This window comes from Danio rerio, chromosome 7 (assembly GCF_049306965.1).
Source record: "Danio rerio strain Tuebingen ecotype United States chromosome 7, GRCz12tu, whole genome shotgun sequence".
Classification (NCBI taxonomy): Eukaryota; Metazoa; Chordata; class Actinopteri; order Cypriniformes; family Danionidae; genus Danio; species Danio rerio.
Window position 1 is genome coordinate 79,197,706 of NC_133182.1, and position 12,295 is coordinate 79,210,000.

Sequence of the window (12,295 nt, forward strand, 5' to 3'; positions counted from 1 at the left end):
CTTTTTACTTGTAGTTTTTTTATTTATTTAATTCTTGAATTTTCTTTTCGGCTATGTCCCTTTATTAATCTGGGTTTGTCACAGCGGAATGAACCGCCAGTTTATCCAGCATGTGTTTTTATGCAGCGGATCCATTCCCAGCTTCAACCCATCACTGGGAAACACCCATACACTCTCATTCACACACACACTCATACTTTACGGCCAATGTAGTTGATCAGTTCCCCTATAGCGCATGTGTTTGGACTGTGGGGGAAACCGGAGCACCCAGAGGAAACCCACGCCAATACGGGGAGAACATGCAAACTCCACACAGAAACTCCAACTGACCCAGCCGGGACTCAAACCAGTGATCTTCTTGCTGTGAGGCCACAGTGCTAACCACTGAGCCACAGCGCCGCCCTGACCTCTAATATTTAATGTCATTGAATAAAGAGTTAAAGCAGACTTAGCATAAAGCCATGGGGAACGGCGCAGGAGTATTTAGTGTCCGCGCAGCTGTTGTCCCACACTGAACATATGGTTTATAGAGCTGCGGGTTATAATAATTTGAGTTTACAGACAAACGGGATTTCTGATCATCTCAGTCGGGCACAGAAGCAGGATTAGCTGTAAGCTTCGGGTCTTTTCTGCTTCAATCAGCGGTCACTGTCCTGCACATCAGGGACTGGGGAATGTTGATGCTATCATGGCGAGAGCGGTAAAAATAACACTTCCGGCACATATAATATGAGACCGGAGAAAGCTTTTGTGTGTGTGTGGTCCTGGTGTTCATGGCATTGTGGGGACGCAATGCATTCTCATTTAACGTTTGACCTTGTGGGGAGTCTGTGTTTTTTGTCATCATGAGGAGAACGGCTCCTAAATCAGACAGAATGAAGCATTTTGAGAATGTTTAAATGCTGATTGTGTTTAGGGGGAGAGAATATACCGTCTGTACAGTAGAAACATCATGTCTATGAGAAGTCCCCATAAATATAGCTTTACAAGTGTGCATGTGAAGGTGCGCGCGTGTGTAGGTGTGTCTGTACAGTGCTCAGCATAATGGAGTGCAGCCCATTTTCGAGAATGAATATTTTCCTCCATCTCTCAGTGAATATGGGTAATATATGTTGATGCATTTGAACAAAACAGATTTATTAAACAGATATATTTGCTAAAACTACTTGAAGGGCTGGAGGTCATGATTCAGACAGCGCTGTATAATAACCAGTTAATAAATCATTCATTCATTTTCTTGTCAGCTTAGTCCCTTTATTAATCCGGGGTCGCCACAGCAGAATGAACCGCCAACTTATCCAGCACATTTTTATGCAGTGGATGCCCTTAGAGCCGCAACCCATCTCTGGGAATCATCCACACACACATTCACACACACACTCATACACTACGGACAATTTAGCCTACCTGTACCGCATGTGTTTGGACTGTGGGGGAAACCGGAGCACCCGGAGGAAAACCATGCGAATGCAGGGAGAACATGCAAACTCCACACAGAAACACCAACTGAGCTGAGGTTTGAACCAGCAACTCAGTGACCTTCTTGCTGTGAGGCGACAGCACTACCTACTGCGCCACTGCCTCGCCCAATCTCAGCTCTTTACAGTGTAAAATGCTTCTCTTCTATATGTTTGTCGTGTTTCTAGCCCAAATATCTTAGGGCGGACTCACACTATGTACAGTTGCCTTGAACCAGGCCGAAGCACGCTTGTTCTCCCTCCCGTCTCCCCCGGTGGCCCGCACTCACATTGCATTCCCGCCTGAGCTTTCTCTCTCAGCACAGTGGAGATTTCATTATATTGTTTTAGTGGTTTGGGATTAGGGTTGGGTTTTGTTTGGGGTTATTTCGATACCGGTGCTAAATCAATACATTTTAAACAAAACCGGTGCCAAAACAGTGACTGAACCGATACTTTTGAGCCACAAAATGATGGCGGATTACTCTAGAAAAATCTTTAAAGTAAACATCAGTTCATATTTTATATATTTGAATTGCATTAACCCTCCTGTCGTGTTCAGATTCGCACTCTACAACATCAGAAAGCTCAGACCCTTCCTATCTGAACATGCGGCTCAACTCCTTGTTCAAGCTCTTGTTCTCTCCAGACTGGACTATTGCAACTCTCTACTAGCCGGGCTTCCAGCTAACTTTATCAAACCTCTTCAGCTGCTTCAGAACCAACAGCACGAGTGGTCTTCAATGAACCTAAACGAGCACATGTCACTCCGCTGCTCATCCGTTTGCACTGGCTGCCAGTTGCTGCTCGCATCAAATTCAAAGCCCTGATGTTTGCCTACAAAGTGACTTCTGGCTTTGCTCCTTCTTATCTGCTCTCACTTCTGCAGATGTATGTGCCCTCCAGAATGAATATAGCCTGGATACCCATTCATTTCCTATGGTGGTTACTTTTGCCCGGGAACACCACAGGTGTGACAGAGTTGATTAATACACTCAAAATTCAACGAAAGAGATGATCGTCACTTTTATTTGTTCAAGTGCATAGCGTGGAGGATATCATAAGGCATTGAGGCAAATCAAATGCGGTAAAACACAATATTTATGAGTGGTTTAAATTGTAAATTGGTCAGATTTGACCCGAACACGACAGGAAGGTTAATATATTTCCTTTGATTATTTGCTGGCAGGTACTTTTGGGGCGCATATTTAAACATAAATCACAAAATGCTTAAATATTTAAAGTCATTTGTTTTCATGCATCCCTCTGCAGTCTTCATAAACAAGATAATTAAATAACTTTGATTAAAAATAATCTTCCTTGTTCCTTTATTTGACAAGTAACGCTGTACTGGTGTAGGATAACACACTTCTAACATTCAAGTACATCAACATTGTTGCACCTGTAAACTTTAACAGATAGACCTGCAGCTGAAGTCAATTTATTTAGGCCTCTCATTCATTTACAATAATGTTTCTGAAAATGTTCAGTGTTTCCTAAAAAAATCATTATTCTGGACTCATAATAAGTCCTATTTCTTATTGTTTATTTCTTGAATAAAAGCAGTTTTTAAGTGAAGGTTATTTATAAATGAATTTTGAGAGGAGCACGTGCTTATGATTGATTGCACCTGGTCCACATTAGCTAACACTGATTCACCAATCAGACGACTCCTTAACCACTATAAATAACCAGAGTGTCTTACTTCAGCCATCTTTGTCTTGAAGAATCCCTCCTTCCACCCCTACTCCTCCCATTTCCTTGTCAGGGCTGTATGGAGGCCTACCCTGCTGAAAAAATACAGCTTAAACCAGCCTAGGCTGATTGGCTGGTTTTAGCTGGTCGACCAGGCTGGTTTTAGAGGGGTTTTGGCCATTTCCAGGCTGGTTTCCAGCCTGGTCTTAGCTGGTCAGGATGGAAAATGACCAGCTAAATCCAGCTAAAACCAGCTTGACAAGCCTGGTTTAAGCTGGACATAGCTGGTTTTGGCTGGGCTCCCAGCCTGGCTAGGCTGGTCAAGCTGGTTTTAGCTGGTCATCTCCCGGCCTAACCAGCTAAGACCAGGCTGGAAATGGCTGGAAACCAGCCTGAAAATGGCCAAAACCCCTCTAAAACCAGCCTGGTCGGCCAGCTAAAACCAGCCAACCAGCCTAGGCTGGTTTAAGCTGGTTTTATCAGTAGGGTAGTGGTTCGCACCACGGAGCACCGCAGAGTTTGCATGTTCTCCTCATGCTTGCGTGGGTTTTCCTCCCACAGACCAAAAACACGTAACATAAGTAAATTGACAAATCTAAATTGACAGCATAGACACTTCATAGCATTATAATCTACTTCCAACATTTATCAAGCAGGGGAGTTCTCAAGACCTACCTAAACCCGGACTCCCCTCTCGCCCTGCAATGGGGGGGGGACCCCGGGCTCGAGGATCTCACGAGTGCTGGGCTCTCTCCCGGGACAGCATGCCAAACACGCTTCATAATCAATCATCAGCTAAGGGCAAACTCTTGAATTTAGATAAAAATAAAGTCAGTTATTAGCCTCCTTAAGAAGTATTTACAGTATATTTTTTATTTACACAACAAATCAGTGACAAAATAATTTGACTAATTATTCCAACTTTCGTAGTTGACTGATTAAGTCTTTAAATGACACTTTAATCTGACTAAAAGACTATAAAATACTTAAAGGGACTGTGGGGGAAACTGGAGCACCCGGAGGAAACCCACGCCAACACGGGGAGAGCATGCAAACTCCACACAGAAACACCAACTGACTTAGCCAGGATTCATACCAGCGACCTTCCTGCTGTGAGGCGACAGCATTAACCACTCAGCCACTGTTTCGTGCTATAATCATTGTGTGTAAATAAATAAAAAATATTGCAATCATAAATCCATGAAGGCAAGAGTCATCTGTGATTCAGCAAAGCGCTTTACTGAGTTCCAGGAATCGGCTGCAACACAGAGAATCCCTAAAATACACATCTTTATTTTGTCTTCAGTGAATGGTCAGCGCGAGCAAATGACTCAAAGCTTATATTGGGGAGGTATTACTGGTTTACTGTAATCTTTAAACTAAATCTGACCATGGAATCACACTGAGAGATGACTCTGCTCTGGTGTTGGATGATTATACTAATTATAATAATAATAATAATAATAATAATAATAATAATAATAGAATATAATAATAATTACAATAACAAGTTACAACAACAATAATAAATAATAAAAATAATAATAAAAAAATAAGAACTAATAACAACAACAACAACAACAATAATAATAATAAATAACAATAATAAATAAATAATAATAAAAAATAATAATAAGAACTAATAATAACAACAATGATAATAAACTAATAATAATGATAATAAATAAATAAATAATAATAAAAAATAAGAATTAATAAAAAATAAGTATTATAATTATAATAATAAAATAATAATAATAATAATAATAATAATAATAATAAAATAATAATAATAATAATAATAATAATATAATAATATAATTATAATAATAATAATAACAAGTATTATTCATAATAATAAAATACAAAAAGATTAATAATTATAATAAAAACAATATAATAATAATAATAATAATACTGCTTAAGTTTCACAGTCTAATCAATAAATAATCTGTCACTTAAGGTAACGAGACGTCGCTTCACTTTACACAAATCAAATTGACAGAATGAACAGACAATGACATCCATTTAATAATTCAGACATCAATAAAACATGAGCAGATGCTGTATTCTAATGTGTGAATGATAGTCTCTGACTGTGTGTGTGTGTGTGTGTGCACATGATAATATGTGAGTGTGTGTGTGTGTCTGTGTGTGTATGCAGGCTTGCGTGAGTGTGTGTGGATACTGTATGTGTTTTTGGGATGACGTGTGTGTTTTCACATGTGGTGTGTGTGTGTGTGTGTGAATGTTTGTGTATGTGCATTCACTAAGTGTGTATGTGGGGGGGGGGGGGGGGGTTGTTATGAGATGTTAGGACGATTCTAAGGGCCCATGCCATTTTAGGGTCCCCAGAGAAACTATTAGGGACCCCTGCAATTCACAACCTGATGATGGGGATGATGATGATGATGATGATTGTGTGTGTGTGTGTGTGTGTGTGTGTGTGTGTGTGTGTGTGTGTGTGTGTGTGTGTGTGTGTGTGTGTAAGGAGATCAGTCTGTACGTGATCCCGAATGTCAAGGTCAGTCACGATTAGGCTTGAAGGTGAAGAGAGAGAGAGAGAGTGTGTGTGTGTGTGTGTGTGTGTGTGTGTGTGTGTGTGTGTGTGTGTGTGTGTGTATCTGTACGTGTGTGTGTGTGAGAAACCTGATGCTGGATCGATCTGAGCTATTTTAAAAGAGTAGATCATGAGCTCATGTTGAAGACAAAGAGACGGGACTTTCCTGACCAAAGCATCAGATCATCTGAGTGTGTGTGTGTGTGTGTGTGTGTGTGTGTGTGTGTGTGTGTGTGTGTGTGTGTGTGTGATGCTTCTGCTTGTGGAAAAGCTGTAAATGTGTTGGGAGACTCTCGTCATACTCACACAAGCTGCTTTATGGGCGAGGCAGTGGCGCAGTAGGTAGTGCTGTCACCTCACAGCAAGAAGGTCGCTGGTTCGAGCCTCGGCTCAGTTGGTGTTTCTGTGTGGAGTTTGCATGTTCTCCCTGCCTTCGCGCGGGTTTCCTCCGGGTGCTCCGGTTTCCCCCTCAGTCCAAAGACATGCGGTACAGGTGAATTGGGTAGGCTAAATTGTCCGTAGTGTGTGAATGAGTGTGTGGATGTTTCCCAGAGATGGGTTGCAGCTGGAAGGGCATCTGCTGCGTAAAAAGGTGCTGGATAAGTTGGCAGTTCATTCTGCTGTGGCGACCCCAGATTAATAAAGGGACTAAGCCGACAAGAAAATGAATGAAGCTGCATTATGATGTTAATGGTAATATTTGTAATATTGTAATGTGATATTTGAATATAGATCAATTATTATGAGGGAGAAGGCTTCGCTACAAATAAATGCCATTTATTTATTAATACATGAATTTATTTATGCACACATGATGTTATGTATGCATTTATTAAAGCCTATGAATATTCATTAATACATTAATGCATGTCTTTTTATTCTTCTTGAATGCATTAATTTACATATTTACACATGTATGCATATGTTTGTGTTTGCAGAGTTGCTTTTGAACTATAATGTTTATAATACACTGAAAAAAATACTCAGAAATGATTCCTTGGATTTACTAAATTTTTTTACATTAAGTGGCTGTAAACAATTAATTTGGACTGAATTTAAACAAACAAATTAAGTAGAATTTTATTACATTTAATTTATTTGTTTAAATTCAACACAAATAAATTGTTTGCAACAGTTTTGCAGACATATTTTTTTCAGTTTAGACACACTGTAGTTGATATTTAAAATAAAGCACGACTTGTTCCACATTAGCCCCCAAAACTGATGACTATCTGTGTTGCCAGACTTTGCAGTCTCTGCCCAAATTGTGCACATTTTGGGAGGTTGTAAAATTCTTATTCTTATTTGAATTAAATATCCTTATTATTAGATGATTATTATTATTATTATTATTATATAAAAATAGAAATAAATATGAATTATTATATATACATTTATTTGTTACTTTTTTAATTATGCAAATTGTTTTACTTTTATTACTTTTATTAAATTGTGAAATAATTATTTTAATTAAAAGTATGATTTTATTTTTCCTCATATGAATGTGTGCGTGTGTGTGTTGTACTTTGCAGATTAAAGCAGGTCTGAATAATATAATATAATATAATATAATATAATATCACCGAACCGAATGGTGAGACCAGTGAAGGTTTACACCATTATTAATGCATGTCTTTTTATTCTTCTTGAATGCATTCATTTGCATATTTACACATGTATGCATATGTTTGTGTTTGCAGGGTTGTTTTTGAACTTTAATGTTTATAGTCGACACACTGGAGTCGATATTTAATATAAAGCATGTTCCACATTATAGGAACTTCGTTATCCCGGACGAGCCCCCAAAACCGATGATTATCTGTGTTGCCAGATTTCACAGTTTCTGAAGAAATTGTGCAAAATTTTGGGAGGTTGTAAAATTCTTATTTGAATTATTTGAATAATTTTTATTATTATTATTATTATTTTTAATAATAATAATAATAGTAGTATTACTATTTTTATTATTATTATATACAAATAGAAGTAAATATGAATTAAAATATATACATTTGTTTGTTACTTAACTAAATATACAAATAATAATTTTTTTATTACGACAGAGGGACCAAAAATACAATTCTTTAAAATTTTGAAATAATTATTTTGATTAATAGAGTATGGGTTTATTTTTCCTCCCTTGTGTGTGTGTGTGTGTGTGTGTGTGTGTGTGTGCGGATTAAAGCAGCTCTGATTGCAATCAGTCACTATGATGAGGCTTGTGAAAAGCTAATTATCATCATGACTGAATTCCCTCTATAAATGTGCTCATAAGCAGAAGCTTGTTTCACCAATGTTTTCAAGGTGACCCTGATACACACACACTGAACTCCTTAGTCCACAGTGAAAGTGAGCATATTTACCTGCTGACCCTGTCTTTAAGATGCGTTGTACAACAGATGTCAGTGTTTTTTATTCTTTTAATCTAATATATTTAATAATGAGGCGGCACGGTGGCTCAGTGGTTAGCACTGTTACTTCACAGCAGAAAGGTCGCTGGTTCGAGTGAGTCAGTTGATATTTCTGTGTGGAGTTTGCATGTTCTCCCTCTGTTGGCATGGATTTCCTCCGGCTGCTCCGGTTTCCCCCACAGTCCAAACACATGCGCTATAGGGGAATTGATGATCTAAAGTGGCTGTAGTGTATGAGTGTGTGTGGGAGTTTTCCAGTCATGGGTTGCAGCTGAAAGGGCATAAGCTTTGTAAATATATGGTGGAATAGTTTGACTGTAGAACTGTATATATTCATACTATTAGTAAACAAGAAACAGTCGTAAGGGCAGAAATGAATCACACAGCCTGCACTGAAGTACTTCTGATATCACCGAACATTATTTGTGAGCATATTTAAGCAACACAGTTAAAGTGAAATCTGTAATTTCTTCATTTCATTTGGTTCAGGTCTTTAAATGTTGCTCTGAGGCGCTTAGAGATAATATAAGTTTCCAGTAAAAAGCCTGTGCTGTTGATCTGGATAATGAGCTGTTTGTTGAGAGGTATGGCAGAAAGGTTTCAGTGTGAATGAGTTCCAGTGCTGTGGCAGTGGTTTGATATTTTTTGCTTTACTGTGGAGTTTTGCATTAAATGAGGAGGCTTTTCCTTCTTGATGATTTCGCTGCTTTCGTGATTTGCGCTTTGGGGTTTGTGTCGTCCTGAAATCCCCAGTAGGTGATGAGAGTGGCTGCTTTTGTAATTAGTTCTGCTTGCAGAAAATTGGGTCACTAATTAGCATGAGGAGGGGGGGTTTGTTCATTTTATTTATTTATTTATTTATTTATTTATTTATTTATTTATTTATTTATTTATTTATCTATCTATCTATCTATCTGTCTGTCTATCTATCTATCTATCTATCTGTCTATCTATCTATCTATCTATCTATCTATCTATCTATCTATCTATCTATCTATCTATCTGTCTATTTGTCTATCTATCTATCTGTCTATCTATCTATCTATCTATCTATCTATCTATCTATCTATCTATCTATCTATCTATCTATCTATCTATCTATCTATCTATCTATCTATCTATCTGTCTATCTGTCTATCTATCTATCTATCTATCTATCTATCTATCTATCTATCTATCTATCTATCTATGCATTTATTTTTTTAATTATTGATTTATTTGCATCTGTACATTAATTATGCATTTTTTTATTTATGCATTTATTTATGTACTTATGCTTTTATTTATACATTTATTTTTTGCATTAATTAATTTATTTATGATTTTTTTATTTATTGGTTTGTATATTAATTTATTTATGCATTTATTGATTTATACATTTATTGATTTATACATTTATTTTTAATTAATTATTGCATATATTTATCCATTTATCTATGTACTTATGCTTTTATCTATACATTTATTTATGCATTTATTTATTTAATTATATTTTTTATTTATTGGTTTTATGCATTCATTTATTTATGCATTTATTTATTTACACATTTATTTGTTTTATGCATTTATTGTAAATTAATTAATGTATGCATATATTTATGCATTTATTTATGCATTTATTTACATATTTATTTATGCATTTATGTATGCATTTATTCATTTATAAATTTATGATTTTTATTTATTGATTGATTTATTTATTTACACATTCATTTATGCATTTATTTATGCATGTATGTGTTAATATATGCATATTCTTCTTTGCATTTTATTATTTTATCCAAGAGTCTACAATATGACAATACAAAATGACAATATATAATATGGACAAAATAAAAAATCCTTCATTTTCTTTTATGCTCAATCGTTTGTGTTATGATGTCACAAAATGCATTGTATGCAGTAATACTTTTTCATAATTTATATTACACGTCATTATAGGAGGCAGATAGAAGCCTGAGTTAAACAACATTGTGAGAAAGTTGCAATCTTTAAAGTACAATATTTAGATTTTGCATTTTATTATTATAACTGTTTATCTGTAATCATTCTTTTTTGAAAATGTTTTATATTTTATTCATATAAATTTTAGATTTCTACATTTTTTAATCAAAGGCCAATGTGGTCAATAAATACTGTGTATAAATGAATAATATATTATATTTTCAGAAATGGTATTATATCGTGATACATATCGTTATCAGGATATAGGACTTCTATTGGACTACTTTTATCCATCTATACTTTTATGTGTTTATGCTATATTTTATGAAATGTCTTGCTACTTATATCCCTGCTGCTACAGATAGATTTCAATAACAATCAGATATATGTTGGACTCGCAGTGGACTCTGGCTCTGGTTGGTGATGAGTGAACTATATCTGCAGAGATGAAAGGGACAAATTGATTTTCCCCTCTTAAAATGGCTTTCCAGGGCTCTGTCTTGAAGCTAATTTTGCACCGAGAGCTAATTTTAGAGCCTTGGTCATTATGATGGAGACTCCAGTGCTTAATTTTACTAGCAGAACATCAGTATAGTCTGAACTGAGCAGGTAGTGTCCATCAGACCTTTTAGCTCGATGGTGTTGTGTTTTTAGTGTTTAACATTAGAAACCAGCTCACTTAATGCATCCATACACATATAGCACACACACTTAGTCAGGTCAGAGGTCAAAATACGCTGTTGAAGTCGTCGCAGGCCAGAGGTCAAAACACAGTTTGGGCTCAAAAGGCAAACACTCTGTTTTATAAGAAGTGAAAACTCTGATGTCAAAGGTCAAACACAGTCTGAGGTCAAAGGTCAAACACTGTTTTAAAAGAAGTCAAAATTCTGATCTCAAAGGTCAACACACTCTGAGGTCAAAGGTCAAACACATTGTTTTATAAGAAGTCAAAATACTGATGTCAAAGGTCAAACACAGTGTTATATTATGTTCAGAGACACTCTGATGTCAAAGGTCAAATGCACTTATATTTTTGTCAATACAAGCTCTCATCTCAAAGGTCAAAGTCACTGGTACATTAAGGTCAAAACACACTCTGATGTCAAAGGTCAAACACACTTATATTATGGTCAAAACAAACTCTGGTGACAAAGGTCAAAGACCCTGTCAAAGTTCAAACACAGGTCAAGCATACTCTGATGTCGAAGGTCAAACACATTTCTATATTAGATGTCAAAACACACTCTGATGTCAAAGGTCAAGCCCACCCCGATGTTAAAGGTCAAACACTCTCTGACATCAAAGGTAAAAGAACACATTTTTAACGAGGTCAGAGGTGAGAACACACTCTCAGTAAGGTCAAAACACACTCTCAGTGAGGTCAAAGGTCAGAACACACTCTCAGTGAAGTCAGAACACACTCTCGGTGAGGTCAGAACACACTCTCAGTCAGGTCAAAGGTCAGAACACACTCTCAGTGAAGTCAGAACACACTCTCGGTGAGGTCAGAACACACTCTCAGTCAGGTCAAAGGTCAGAACACACTCTCAGTGAAGTCAGAACACACTCTCGGTGAGGTCAGAGGTCAGGACACACTCTCAGTCAGGTCAAAACACACTCTCAGTAAGGTCAAAGGTCAGAACACACTCTCAGTGAAGTCAGAACACACTCTCGGTGAGGTCAGAGGTCAGGACACACTCTCAGTCAGGTCAGAACACACTCTCAGTGAGGTCATAGGTCAGAACACACTCTTGGTGAGGTCAGAGGTCAGAACACACTCTCAGTCAGGTCAGAACACATTCTCGGTGAGGTCATAGGTCAGAACACACTCTTGGTGAGGTCAGAGGTCAGAACACACTCTCGGTGAGGTCATAAGTCAGAACACACTCTTGGTGAGGTCAGAAGTCAGAACACATTCTTGGTGAGGTCAGAGGTCAGAACACACTCTTGGTGAGGTCAGAGGTCAGAACACATTCTTGGTGAGGTCAGAGGTCAGAACAAACTCTTGGTGAGGTCAGAGGTCAGAACACACTCTCAGTCAGGTCAGAGCTCAGAAGACACTTTTGGTGAGGTCAGAGGTCAGAACACACTCCCAGTCAAGTTAGAACACACTCCCGGTGAGGTCAGAGGTCAGAACACACTCCCGGTGAGGTCATAGGTCAGAACACACTCTTGGTGAGGTCAGTGGTGAGAACACACTCTTGGTGAGGTCAGAGGTCAGAACACAC

General features: G+C 37.3%; 1 protein-coding gene across 7 annotated transcripts in view; it reads left to right on the plus strand.

The window, feature by feature from the left end:
• LOC571043 (solute carrier family 24 member 2) overlaps positions 1–12,295 on the plus strand; it is a 79,738-nt gene that overhangs the window by 30,887 nt on the left and 36,556 nt on the right. The window lies entirely within an intron of this gene.